This window comes from Apteryx mantelli, chromosome 1 (assembly GCF_036417845.1).
Source record: "Apteryx mantelli isolate bAptMan1 chromosome 1, bAptMan1.hap1, whole genome shotgun sequence".
Lineage (NCBI taxonomy): Eukaryota > Metazoa > Chordata > Aves > Apterygiformes > Apterygidae > Apteryx > Apteryx mantelli.
Genome location: NC_089978.1, coordinates 130,998,766 through 131,011,669, shown reverse-complemented (window position 1 = coordinate 131,011,669; position 12,904 = coordinate 130,998,766).

Sequence of the window (12,904 nt, the reverse complement as noted above, 5' to 3'; positions counted from 1 at the left end):
AGTGACTTTTTTCAAATCTTTGCCAGGCCCTCACTCCATACAAAAGGTGGCCATATATAGCTACCTGCCTTCCTGTGTTCATTTTGTGTGACGTGATTCCGCATTAACATCACAGAGAGGATACGTGTTCTGTCTTATGAAGGAGATGGCTCTGTCTATTCTTGCGATGTTTGTGGGGGGGGCAAACAATGCAATGTGGTGGCACAACAGCATGGTGGAACAGTCTGGGCATGTCTGGGTCAGTGGAAACCAGAAACCGTATCAGCGGAAGGGAAGGAATATTGATTCCTGCACATGAATTAGAGTCTTTGGGGATGGATTTTGAGGGGGATATAAATGATTGCTGTACGTGTTTGTGTCCATATGAATCCCCTCTTCCTAACGACTGTGTTAATGTGCTCATAAAAAGATATGGCGCAAGGGGGACGTGACTGTTCAGGCTGATTAGCATTTTATGGCAGAATTAAGCTCCATGACAAACGACTGGCTGGGTGGGCTGTTTTTACAACCCAGAAAACTCTACTTTAAGATGCTGGAATATTAGTTTCTTTTCCTTATTGTAAATGCTATTGTTATAATAATTATTATTATTGACCATAAAGAGTCTGAGGGGTCCTGCCACTCCTGTGAAAACGTAAGATGGTGCAGGAGCTGTTGGGTGACTGACATGAGTGCATAGAGGGCATTTCTTCCAGCTGTACAAATGGAAATGGCGCAGGCAGGCACAGTGTGTCATGGGGTCTTTTGTACTTACTTACCAGAAAACTAGGGTTTTAGCCCTAATGTCTTGGCCATACCCAGTCTGCCTCTACAGTTTTCTGTTCACTTCTAGTGAAATATTAACTCTGCTTTGTTTCCAGTCCACAGCTCTTGTGCATTGTGGCTTTGGGTTGTATCGCAGTCTGGAGGTGGGTGCATTTTTCCTGTTATGTTGAATGTTCTTTATTCCTTTCATTTTGAAAGAAGTGTGGTTTTCCTCAGACTGGGATACACCATGGATGCATTTTTGGGTTCAGAACAGTTTGTGGAGTCTTGCTTCAGGCCCAAAGGCTGCTGGGCCAGGTTTATGTTCAACAGTAATGGCTGAGAGACAGGGTATATATTAAAATAATAGGATAGGAGAAAAGAAAGGAATGAACATGGGTATCCTTAACAGGTGCTGATATGCATCTTTAAGTGAGAAAAGTCTTGCAAGATTTTTGTGAAGAAAACCAGTTTTTTGCTATTCAGCACAGCTGCTCACTTGTACAGGCAACTATCTACCAGCCGCTCTGGAAAGCACGAGCGAGAGAGAAAGGCAGTGAGCCAGAGCAGAGCCTTTACCTAGGGACTGTTAGGGTGGAGTGTGTCCAGCTGTGTGCTCTATCTGGGAGTACTGGAGCGAGAGGAAGCAAATCCAGATGTGTGCCCCCACGCAAGGGACTACTACAAAGAGAAAAGAGATGTCAATCCAGCTGTGCACTGTCACAAAGTGGTAAAAAACAACTCCCCTTCCCTGGTGATAGTTGCAAAAAAGGGAAGTTAATTACCAGTCTAACTGCCTGAGAGTGGCAATAGAAAAAAAGATGGACCAGGAAAAGAGAGAGACCACAAGAGCATATGTCCTGAGTTGATCTCAGAAGCAGAGGGTGTGAACCTGGCTGTGAAAATGCCCTCGAGAGCACCAGCCTTTCCAACGCTGGGACTATCACAGATGTGCAAGTGGAGAGTCTGTTCCTCAGAGCTGTGGGGCAGGTTTCAAATGCCAGGGATTTGTGAGGCAAGAAACAGCTCCGTCTGCTAGGCAGTGACAGGGAGCATTTATCCTACATGTTCTGTGTTGTCTCAAGTGATAGAAGGGCTCCATCTGGTTAGAAGTCACAGTATATAACTATTTATCATATAATGTCACTCGGAAGTCAATTTTTTTGAGGGGGGGGGGAAGTGACAGGTATTGAATAGCCTAATGCCAAGAGAATAACAGGTTTTATGCCAAGAGATTTAGACATATGAAAGAAGTGGTTTTCAGGGCAGATAATTCTGTGAGTGAACGTGGCACATTGTGCTAGAGAAGGGATGCAAGCCCAGCTGCATGTAGCAGAACAGGCCAGGCAGATCCATGTCTCCTGTATGTATGTATGTATGTATAGCACAGGCATACATTAGTAATGAAGGCCTCAATTCAACAAAGTGTATAAGCGTGTGCCTCCTTATGCATAGGGTGAACATTCTTTGTTAGCATAGGACTTTCTGGAAAAGCTGGAATTAGCTTTCTGGGCAGTAGGAATACTTTTAAGCACATACTCAAGTGTTTACTGAATGGAGGACAAAAGCTGTGTGAGAAATTTGCAAGGAAATCTGAAAGTAGGTAAAACTCCCTGCATTTCTTACCTTGCTGTTGATTCCACCCTGGAGCCTGGCAAGCCTTTTAAAAAAAATACAATTACAAAAGCATGCAAATTTGTCCTCCAGTGTGCAAAATGGGCTCATTCAGCATGCAGTTTCCCTCCTTTTCTCCATACACTTTTCCTCTCACCGTACTGTCTGTGAACACAGGAGGTTCTAGGTATTATTGATACAAAGAACCCCGAAGTGAATTGCTAACTCACTTAACCTGATGACTCATAGAAGTAACTTGTTATCAAGAGAATTTAGTTGAAAACCCCAAGAGTACGTTTTCACACAGGAAATGCTTATCAGCTCATCCAATGAAGAAGCAGGACATTACCAAGTGACAAATCTGGCCAGTCAGAACTAAGCACTGAAGCTCACAAACTGAATATTTGGGGTCACTCCACCACTGAAATATACGGTAAAATATGGATATTCCTCAGATAAATTCCAATAACAAATAAATGTGAGGAAATTGCCATTTGCACATGGATATTCTGGGAAGGAGGGGAATAAACACTCAAATTTCATTGAGTAAATTGTTCATTATTAATAATTTGCTCAGTTCTCCTTGGAACTTATCCTTGATTTTTTTCAAAGGCTGAATTAACCTTTTGGGGGACCCAGACTGTTTATGATCTTCTTTCAAACTCACATGAATGTTGCAGGCAGGATAGAACCAAATGGAAATGGAAATGTTCTCCCAAGCTTTACCCATGAGCCGCAAACTCCACATTGAGGTGCCGAGGTGAAATTCATACTGTAGTTCTTGACATGGTGCTTTTGCTTTCTCCTTTTATCTACCAGTGTCACCAAAATCAGCAGTGAAATAGTTAACAGTAATGACCTTTCTATTGTCACTGAGACTCTGCAGCCCTTGAAAGGGACAGGAGAGTTCTCCTCTCTCAGAGCTACAGTTTTGAGGTGTATTTTTGCCATGCATTTCAAATAAGAAGTTTAAAATCTCACTCGTGTTTTTCCCTCATTCAGATTGTCACAGCTCCACAGCCCAGTAGTTATGGTCCTCTGAATCTCTGAAATAATTGCCCAGGGGGCAGCCACAAATGTTCTTGTGTACTGTAATAGGCACCAAAACCTTGGCAAAGCTGAATCCAGCCTTCACTCACTGGCTTGCAAATATCTGGTATTCCATCATTTTTGTTGATGGGCTGTCTAAGGGTGTTAGTAAACACACATGAACCCAGACTGAAGTTCAAGACAGCAGGAGATGTCCTTGCACGGACATGTTTGCCATTACCTACCAGAAATGCTCCTGATTGAAAATTCTAGCACTGCAGAGTGGCACGCGCAGAATGAGCCAACAGACTGCACAGGCTGCATATGGTGGCTAGAGGAGGGGCAGATTTGATGAGAAATTGGGAAGCTGTGGTTTAAGGAATAACAGCAGCTATTTCAGTTATGGGATTGTTATGTCCTGAACACAGCCATGCTTTTGATGAGAGCTGCATGAATGGTGGGGAATTCTTGCTTGCCATATCTGCAGTCTTGTTCATCTCTTGTGAACACGTGTGTGTAGCATTATGTGTACATCAGCAGTTTGGTTCTGAGGAGGGGAAGAAATTTTAGTTCCAAAGCAGAAGCGATGAAGGATGTGCCTGGAAAAGAAGTCCCATAGAGAAATGACAACAGTGGCATCCTTCTTGGCAGAGGTTTGACCAAAGTCTGTGGCTGTGACTTGAATCTGTCCTTCCAGGCTGAAAGGAACTCTCCTTTGTGGTTAGCAGGAGGTGAAGAAAAGGCTACCACCTAAGGCACAAGCCATAAGTTTTGAGGGTCAAGAGGTTTCCTGGATAATAGCAGCAAAAGCAGGGGTAAACTGGGTGTGGAAGAGAATATTGTGTAGGCATGTATGATAGAGGGAGGAAGCAGTTGTGAATGTGGCACTGAAAATAAACTGACTGGATGTGTTGGACACAGAACTAACTGGAAAAGCAGATCTGAAAATAATGAAAAAACTGCTGTTCATTGTGGTTTCTACTACATTCAGGGAAATAGGGCTTGACACTGTCATTCTTTGCAAATAATCAGGGTTATACCAGTGAACTGTCCCAATCCAACTCCAGGATTGGAGTTCTTCATCTGTGAATGCTACTTAATTGGTCAGTGCAAGGGAACAGCAGTACTAAGGCCACCACTGAGGTCTCAACCCATCTTGATTTCTGTTCTCCTGACAGAGGCTCATGGGAGTAAAACAGCTGTGGCTGAGTTTTCTGTATGAAACATATTCTGCTTTTTGCAGGCATTAGAAGAGCATGTTTTGTACCCTCTTAGTCTTCTCTCTGTCTAGCTTTTTCTTTCCCTCAGGATAGATCTTGCTTTCTTCTTCATGAGTGGTGTGGGTTGCCACATGCTGTAACCTCCTTAGAAAGGGCTGTTCCAAGGCTCCCTGCAGAGGGGCCTGGAGAATGAATTCTGTGGACAAGTCAGAGCAGCGTAGTGCAGGCTTCTCACATGGGGTGAAATATGTGTGCTTGAGGGAGTTTCCCGTGCTTCTCTGAAGCTTTCATGAATTCTTTCCAGGAGCCATGAAGGTAAAAGGTTTAAATCTTTCTAGTGAAGAAGGACTTCACTAGCACTTTGATACTGTGGATTAGTCAAAACAAACTGCTGCTTTAGTACTGACCAGACTTATCTTCCCAAACCTTTTGCCTTCTCTGACAGTACTCAGTTTGGTACTGCACCAGGAGTTACCTAGTGTCTATATGAACCAGGCCGCTTATCTAGAGCTGTGTATATGGCCAGGACTTGAAGGACCCATTTCTGTGAATCATCCTAAGAGCACAGTGTCCACAGAGGCACAGCTGTGAATCTAGACAAAGGACTGTCTGAACTGGGACAAAATGTGTAGCATTGCACTGTGCAAAATAGGAAATAACACACTCTGGATTGGCACATAGGCAAGAGTAAAATGAGATCCCCTGTTCAAGTGATATTTGCCCAGCCCTTACATCATCTTTATAACCTCTTGCCTGCTCCTGGTGACCAAGAAGCCTCAGTGGAGCTGCACTGAATGTGTGCCTTATATCAAGCCTACCTGATAGGGAAAGTTTGGTATAGCAGTAGTGCTGAAGGAGGGCCTTTCCTGGCAAGGAATCGCTTGCCACAGAAACTTTTGAAAAGGTTGCTACATAGGAAGAGCCAAGGCCAGGGGTGGATTCCCAAGCCTTGTGACATTCAGATTTGGTTCAGGTTTAAACCTGTCCCTCCCCCTTTCTAGTTTGCAGCACTTGGTACGTGGAGCAGAATTCATAGGCTGCATGTAAGGAGGCTGGAACACTGCAGCAGAAATCAGAAGTAAAAGGTTTATTACAGTTCAGCCAATAGAAGAGCTGATATCTAAAATCCACTAACTCTAGCCTGGTCTGAACTAGATTATTTACTAACTTAAATGGTCACATCCTGCTAGCCTTTGATACCAGAAAGAAAGAGAGACTGTCTCTTTAAATAGAGGAGAAAATGATAGGGGCGAGGTGATCTGATTAGGCTGTAAGATGGGTGGAAATTAGTTATTTTCATCCTTAATCACCCACGGGATGGGCCAATTATCGAGCTGTTAGAGACCTATTAGATGGTTAGGAACTCAACCTTTTTCACCTCCCTCCCATAACCCGGCATGAAATTATTGAAGTCACTCAATTTCACTCTCATTGAAATCCATGAAGGCAGATCTCACAGCTGAGCATGGGGTGGCTGCAGAGGCCTTTTTCTAATTACTAGCAGTATTCCAGCTTTCAGAAATTGGTTTATTGATTTCACCCAAACTGCCTCCCTGAAAATGCAACCTTCAGGTTTGCAGAAACAATTCTATCTGTCTGTCAGCCTGTCCGCCTGTCTATCTGTTCTCTTGTTTGACTAATCTATGAGAGACAAACAAACTTTTAACAGCAGACTGTCGAATCAATGCAGCTTGTTTATCTGCTCGAACAAACTTTAATTTTTACACATGTATTTGCTAGCATATTGAATGAGTGCTGCTTATGAACAAATTGTAACATGCGAATTGTCCACTAACTGGGTATCCTAAGTGTATTATTTGGTAATGCCATGGTGAAGGATGATTGGTCAGCTCCATTCACATAGCATTGGCTTCCCCCTTCCCTGTCTTTGGTTGCATAGGTTTAATTAATAAAAGGGAGAAGGCATAGTTAAGTCATTGTGCTTTGAGAGAGGAAATGGATGATCTGGGGAGTGAGGAGGACTGAAATAGGATTGATTTTTCTGTCTTGGGAATTGGATTAAGACCTGAGGCCCTACTGCTAGAAGAAGTCATGTCACATGCTGGAGTAAGATTTGAAATAATTTTCTCCCATTGCACTCAGAGCAAGTCTTTGTCAGAGCTGATTGCATAATATTGGCAGCAAAGCTGTGGCTCTGTCCTTGCCTGGTTTGTCTGGCTGGCTCTATCCTTGCCTGGTTTGTCTAAGTGCCTATGTTTCGCAACCAAAGCAGAGCATTGTGCAGCACTAGCTTCTGAGGGTGTAGTTGTGTGTCCTTATCTGTTCTGTCTGACTGTGTTTGTACTAGGCCTCTGTCTGGGGTTTGTAAAGTCTTTTTCCACTTGGAGCTCTGTGTTGCTATTCTGTGTGAGGACCTAGATTTTTGAAAGGCACCTAAGGTATCTAACAGTATGCTTGAAAGTGCCTTGGCATTGATTTTGGTAGTTAGAATCCTGTATGCCTTTGAGATACTGATTGCTAAACACTTCTGAAAATCCCAGTATGTGTCTATCTGCACCTTTTGGCCTTTTGATGCAGGCCCAGATTCCTCAAGTGTTCAGATTGTTTCACATATCAATGTTTTCAAATGGAGTTGTTAAATGTGGCCTAGAACCTTTAGCCTCTGGTCATCACTTGCCATAACCATTGCCACAAAGCAATTAGGAATTGCTGAGCTAATATCTCAATTCAGTTGTGTAAACTAGGTGCCTACTGCCACTGAAGGTGCCCTAGGGTTAGGGTATCTGAGACATCCATATGAGGCTGGTAGACTACACAAGATTACACCTGTGTCCTTCTAGGGTGGTAGCTTGAGGTCATGTGGATGTTGTCCTATGGCTTGAGATGACTATGTTTAAGCAACTGAATCCAGCCCCTATAAACTTTGTAGGGAAAGACAGCATGGGATTTCACTGTGCAGCTTCTGTATCTTTCAGCACTGTGGCAAGTAATCTGGAGACCTTTTCTGCAAGTCTGCCCCTTTGTTGTAGGAATGTGTCACCATTCCTCTGAAAACTGGCAGCAGCATGTCTAGGGAGACAGAAAAGTAGCTAGAAAAATGAAGGGATTAAGCCAAAAGGACTCTTTTGGTTCTTCTGCAGCAATAAGAAGATTAGTGCTAGTCGGATTCAGAACAGATGTCCTTTTCTGGATCCAGCTGGAGCAGTGGAAGAGGTTGCCTACCCTTTATAGCCAGCTATGCCACACAGATGTTATTGTGAGCAGTTTGCCTAAGCTGTGTTGATCAAAATGATCCCAGTTATCTCTAATGTGCTTGTTTCAACTGCCATGGGTTAGGGAGTGATCACACAAGCAATTTTACTGGTAGGTGTGAGGAGGTGGCAACTTGCACTAGGGGTTTGGTAACAGACAGCTCTGTTCCTTAAATACCCCCAATCTCAAAGAATAGTTACAGCAACAACAGACCTATGGTCTCAGATAGAGAGGGTACAGAATTACCTATGTCTTCCTGTAGCAAATCTGCCTTTCGCAGTAGCTCTGCAGTAGTGGGCCTTGCAGACAGTAACCTCTTCCAGTAACTCCACTATCTGCAGAGATCTTGTCTGTCTCACACCTTCAGATGCCAGATCATAGTTCACTGAGTCACAGACCTTCCAGTCATATCAAAGAAAGGCTTTAGCCTCTCTTTGGTAGACCTTGGGATAAATGCTCATGCTATATCCAATCAAAATGAAATCAAGAGTTTTGTTTGGGGTTGATAATTTAGCCCTTTAGTTGAAGGGGCAAAAAACCCTGGACAGATTCTGGGAAGTATTTGGGTAATTTATTGGCTTAGTTTAGCGCTCTGTATTAGAGCTACTTCAAGGAGCAGATTTGCTACAGGAAGACATAAGTAATTCTTCAAGATTTGGGGTATTTAAGGAAAAGAAGTTAGTTATCCTTTTAGTAGCCTTTGGGTAAGTTTTGATCACAATCACACCAGTGCACTTCTGAAAGACTGTGGACTGCCTTCAGTGTGGTGTCTGTGTAACTGAGATGAGAATTTCCTTATTCTTTCTCTAGCTACATGCTGTCTGTGCAGGAGAGAAGGGGATATCACTCTTGGCAATCCCAGCTACTTCCACCATCTTAGCTTAGACTTTTTTTTTTGATTTACAGCTTCTGTTCATTTGCAAAACAAATTCTGCTTTGGATTTGCAAGATGCTGCATGGACAGCCCCTGACAGCAGATGTTTAAGGACACAAAAGAGAAGGTTATACTTGTTTGACCCAATCTTCTGTTGTACGTCCTGTTTTCTAGCAGCTTCACGTATCTCAGCCTTCTCTCTAGGCATCTATACAGTGGAATAGGAATACATTGTGGATAGTACATCAGGCAAGCAAACATGGGGCTAACTTGGTCTCCCACCATATGTAGGAAGCACTTAGGTACTATGATTTTGGGCAGCCTGTAACCCCTAGATAAATACCATTACTGTGTGTTCAAAGCGGTTTAATTGAACTGGCTAATGCCATTACAGTCAGTACCTGAGCTGTTTGTTAATCTTATTTCCTTGTGGCACAGCCCTGGTCCACCCTTGGCAGGAGCTCCCTACTCCTCTTCACTCCCATTCTTGTTCTGTGGGCAGGGAAGCCATGGTTCTGGGAGCCCCATCTCCATGCTCCTTTCTGTTGGCAGTTCTTCCTCTTCCTCTCACCTACAGCATAAAAAATTCAGTCCCTTTTGACTCCCTGCTGCTGGCTCTAGTCCCACCCCACTTTCCTTGCTCAGGACTGCCCTAATCAAAGAGCAGCATATCCCTGACCCAAATTAAACAGATGGCATCTCTCTGTGTAATACTGAGGCATCATTTCCCACACAGGCTGAAGGAGAGGGTCAGAGAAGTCTGTTCCCCCTCATTAACTCTGCCTGACACCATGCTGTAAGGCATGGGGCACAGGAACAGTTACATGGCTGTGCAGAACCGTGCCCCTATCCGCTTCATGGCTGGATGTGGCCCTGGTGACACCCAAGGCTGGGTTTGTCTGTCCTTATATACAGATCTCACATGGCTGGGCCTTCTAAGATCCACAATTTAATCACAGAGAGCTGACGTGATGCTGAAAGTGATTTGTCGTGTCCATGCTGGCAGTTAAGTCATTGCCAGCAATTGCATCCAAACACAATAAATTGCTGGGAGCGCAGACTGTTGATGGGAAAGTATCATGGCTGTCATTTAAGCACAGACACTGACTGCATAGCTTTTCACCCCAGCCAGGACTTTGAGCTGGGTGTCTAATGGGCTTAAAATCCTGCATGATAAAATTCTTTGCTGGTATCACTTTACTAGGTTATGTCTCAAGAAATTTTTGTCTCCTGTTCTTTATGAGAAAACAGCCTTAGAAGGAAGAATCTTGGAGGGGGGGGGTAGAATTGTGAATCAGATTATAAAAAGCAGATGATGGTGTCTTTCAAAGCAATACAACATTACAGGAAGGAAAAGATAGAACAAAGGAAACTCCCTTTCTCCTTCACTGCCCCAAAAAGGACTGAGAAGGAAATGTTCATAACCCCGAGCTTGTGTTTGTTTAAGAGTAGTCTGGGATTTACCTAACTTATTAAAGCTTTAGTGCACAGCAGCAGTATCAGCAGCAGGAAGGGCATGAAAAATATTAGATCCTGGCAAATAGAATGTGTCAATCCAAAGTGGTAACAACTGTGAACCTTATTTATTTATTTTTTTAGAGCCAGTAGGGAAAATCATATATATTTTTGGCAAAACCTCAACCTCTTCCCCAGTAAACTGTGGCTTTGGACAGTACATTTCACAGTGGCTTTGACAAATAGAAATCTAGGTAGATATTCATTTTCATATAATGGAGGTATTTTGGTACTGCTTTCAAACGTATATCATTCTGTGATCCTGGATACTCAGACCTTGTTCCAAAGTCCACTACAGAGGACCTTGCAGTTTGTGTCCCTCAGATAGGGATCAGGCCTTTCTGTGATCAGCTATTCAGACTCTACTACAGCAGTGGTTTTACTTGGGAAAGATCTGCAGCATCAGAGCTGTTCCTTCTAAAATAATTAACAGAAAAAATGTTCTCTGTGAAGAAAATTGACCTCAGACTGTTAAGAAAGATGATGTTCTCTGAAGGAAGATGGAAAATGTGTTTTGGGATGCTTGGCTGAACGTCACTGAGATTTTTCAAGTATGCATGGTTTCATGTGAGTTTAGTGTAGAAGGGGCCAAATTGAGGACTGTGAAGGCTGATGGACTCCTGTTACCACCTAATCAGTTTCATATAAGCACATTTTCCTTTATCCAGACCTAGCCCTACCAATAGGCTTTCTTTCTCCTCCCTCCTGGCTTTTGGTCTAAGGAAAAACTTCTGTTCTGATAATTCCTTTCAATTCTACAAAATGTAAAACAGCGTAACACCATGGGCTTCAAAAGAATTGCTCCCACCTGGCATTTGGATTTGTGAGAGACAATACAGTTCTTGAGGCTCTGTGGTTCACTTGTTTATCTGTTCCATTCTGTGTTCCTGTGAGCAGAGCAGGAGATCAAACGTCAGCAGACTGGGGCTGGATTCCTGATTTCATCATTGATCCGCAACATGACCTTGAAGAAGGCCTGCGTCATCTATGTGATTTACTTCCTACATCTGTAGCTAATGGTCCTTACCCATGTCTGAATAGCCCTTGAAGTGTTGTGTACTGTCAGTGTACTAAATATTATTTATTAAGCCCCAAAGGTACCTAAGTTTGTGGTGATGTTTTACTAGTTGTGGAAGAATTTCTTCATCCATTGTATCTGTCTCTGCGATTCCTCTGTGCTGCCTAGTGCCTAAGCACTTGGCTTCCGTTTTGGCATCCAGAAAGAAGAAGCCAGCATCCCCTTTACTTTCCACCTCCAGGGAGGGCAGCCCTTTGTTACCTCAGAAAGCCTCTGATGAGCATGCCACTCTGTGGCTTCCCAGGCCTAGAGGAGAATCACTGCTGTCTTTCCCCAAATGCTTCAGCAGCTTTTAATGTTCTCCCCATCTCTCAATTTTTTATTTTTATAGAGTAGAGTTTCCTTTTTTTTTTCCCCGCTCTAACCACAACATTAAAAGGAAGCATAAAAAAGAAATGAAAATGTGCTGGGGGCAGAAAGAAGCCAACAGGAGTTGTCTGCACCAGCATGATTGTCCTCTCTGTGTACCAAGAAGTTGATATCTTGGCAGTCAGTCCATTTGGGTGGTTTGCAGAGGCCTGTCCAGTGACCCAGGTCTTATAACATGTTTCTTTCTCTGCCATCTAGCTCAGTCCCCCTGATCAATGGGAGAGGACGGGGAGATGTTGTAGCTGGATCTACCTGAAAGCTGGACGCATAAGGGCCTTTCCCTCATGTTGTGGGAAACTCAACTTGGAAAAGGTGACTGAGGAGCAGAGGCAGAAGAAGCAGTCTAGGGCAGAGTGACCCATAGCCATGACAAACCTACTCTGAGGCTGCAGATAGTCACAGAGAGGAAGACCCCTGTACCGTTGGCCTTTGTTAGCCCTGTTTCAGCAGCCTGACAATTCTTTAAAGAGTGGCCTAGGCTGAGATAGACAACCTAATGCCTACTGCCCATTTCTTAATCAGTATTCACTACTTCAGCCAATTATCCTAATTCACATTCTCTCTGCCGTTCCTCCTCCTCCTCCTCTTCCTTCCCAGACAAAAGCCTTAATCCACCTACATTTTCACCTTGCTGGAAAGCCCTCCCACCTCAAAACTCAAACCCAATAACCCTTTTAAGCTCTTTTTGGTAAGTCCCTTACCTAATCCTCCCAGCTGAATGTTCCCCGTTAAAATCTCACACACCTAGCTGCCATCTTTTCTCATGGAGAGCCCAGCCTCTTCCCCTTCAGATTCCTTCTGCCATTTGCCCATGTAGAATTTCTTTATTTTACAAAAGCCACATTTCTGACACCAGAAGCTTGAGGTCCCAATCTCTGCCTTCCATAGGCATTGCAGTTTTAGCTACTAGACTTCTGACTTCTGTTTTTGAGAATTATGCTTACGACCATGAAACAGAATATAGTATTGAGAATAGTGTTCTCAATCTCAAGCTTCAATCTAGATGAGCCTACAAGGTAAACCACATTGTAAGACCATTGGCAGTATCCCTAGGGAATTTGGATCCTTAACCTTTCATGGGTATCAGTAGAAAGAGGGCTGTTAATTTCTCCTTGTAGGTATGATCAGGGATAGGTGTGGGGGAGAGAGTCAGGGGAAGGGGCTGAACAGAGGTTTAAAAAATAATTCGTTTTTCTGCACTGCCTTGCAGAGATATCAGCCCTCTCTATTACAGCTCACCCACATGAA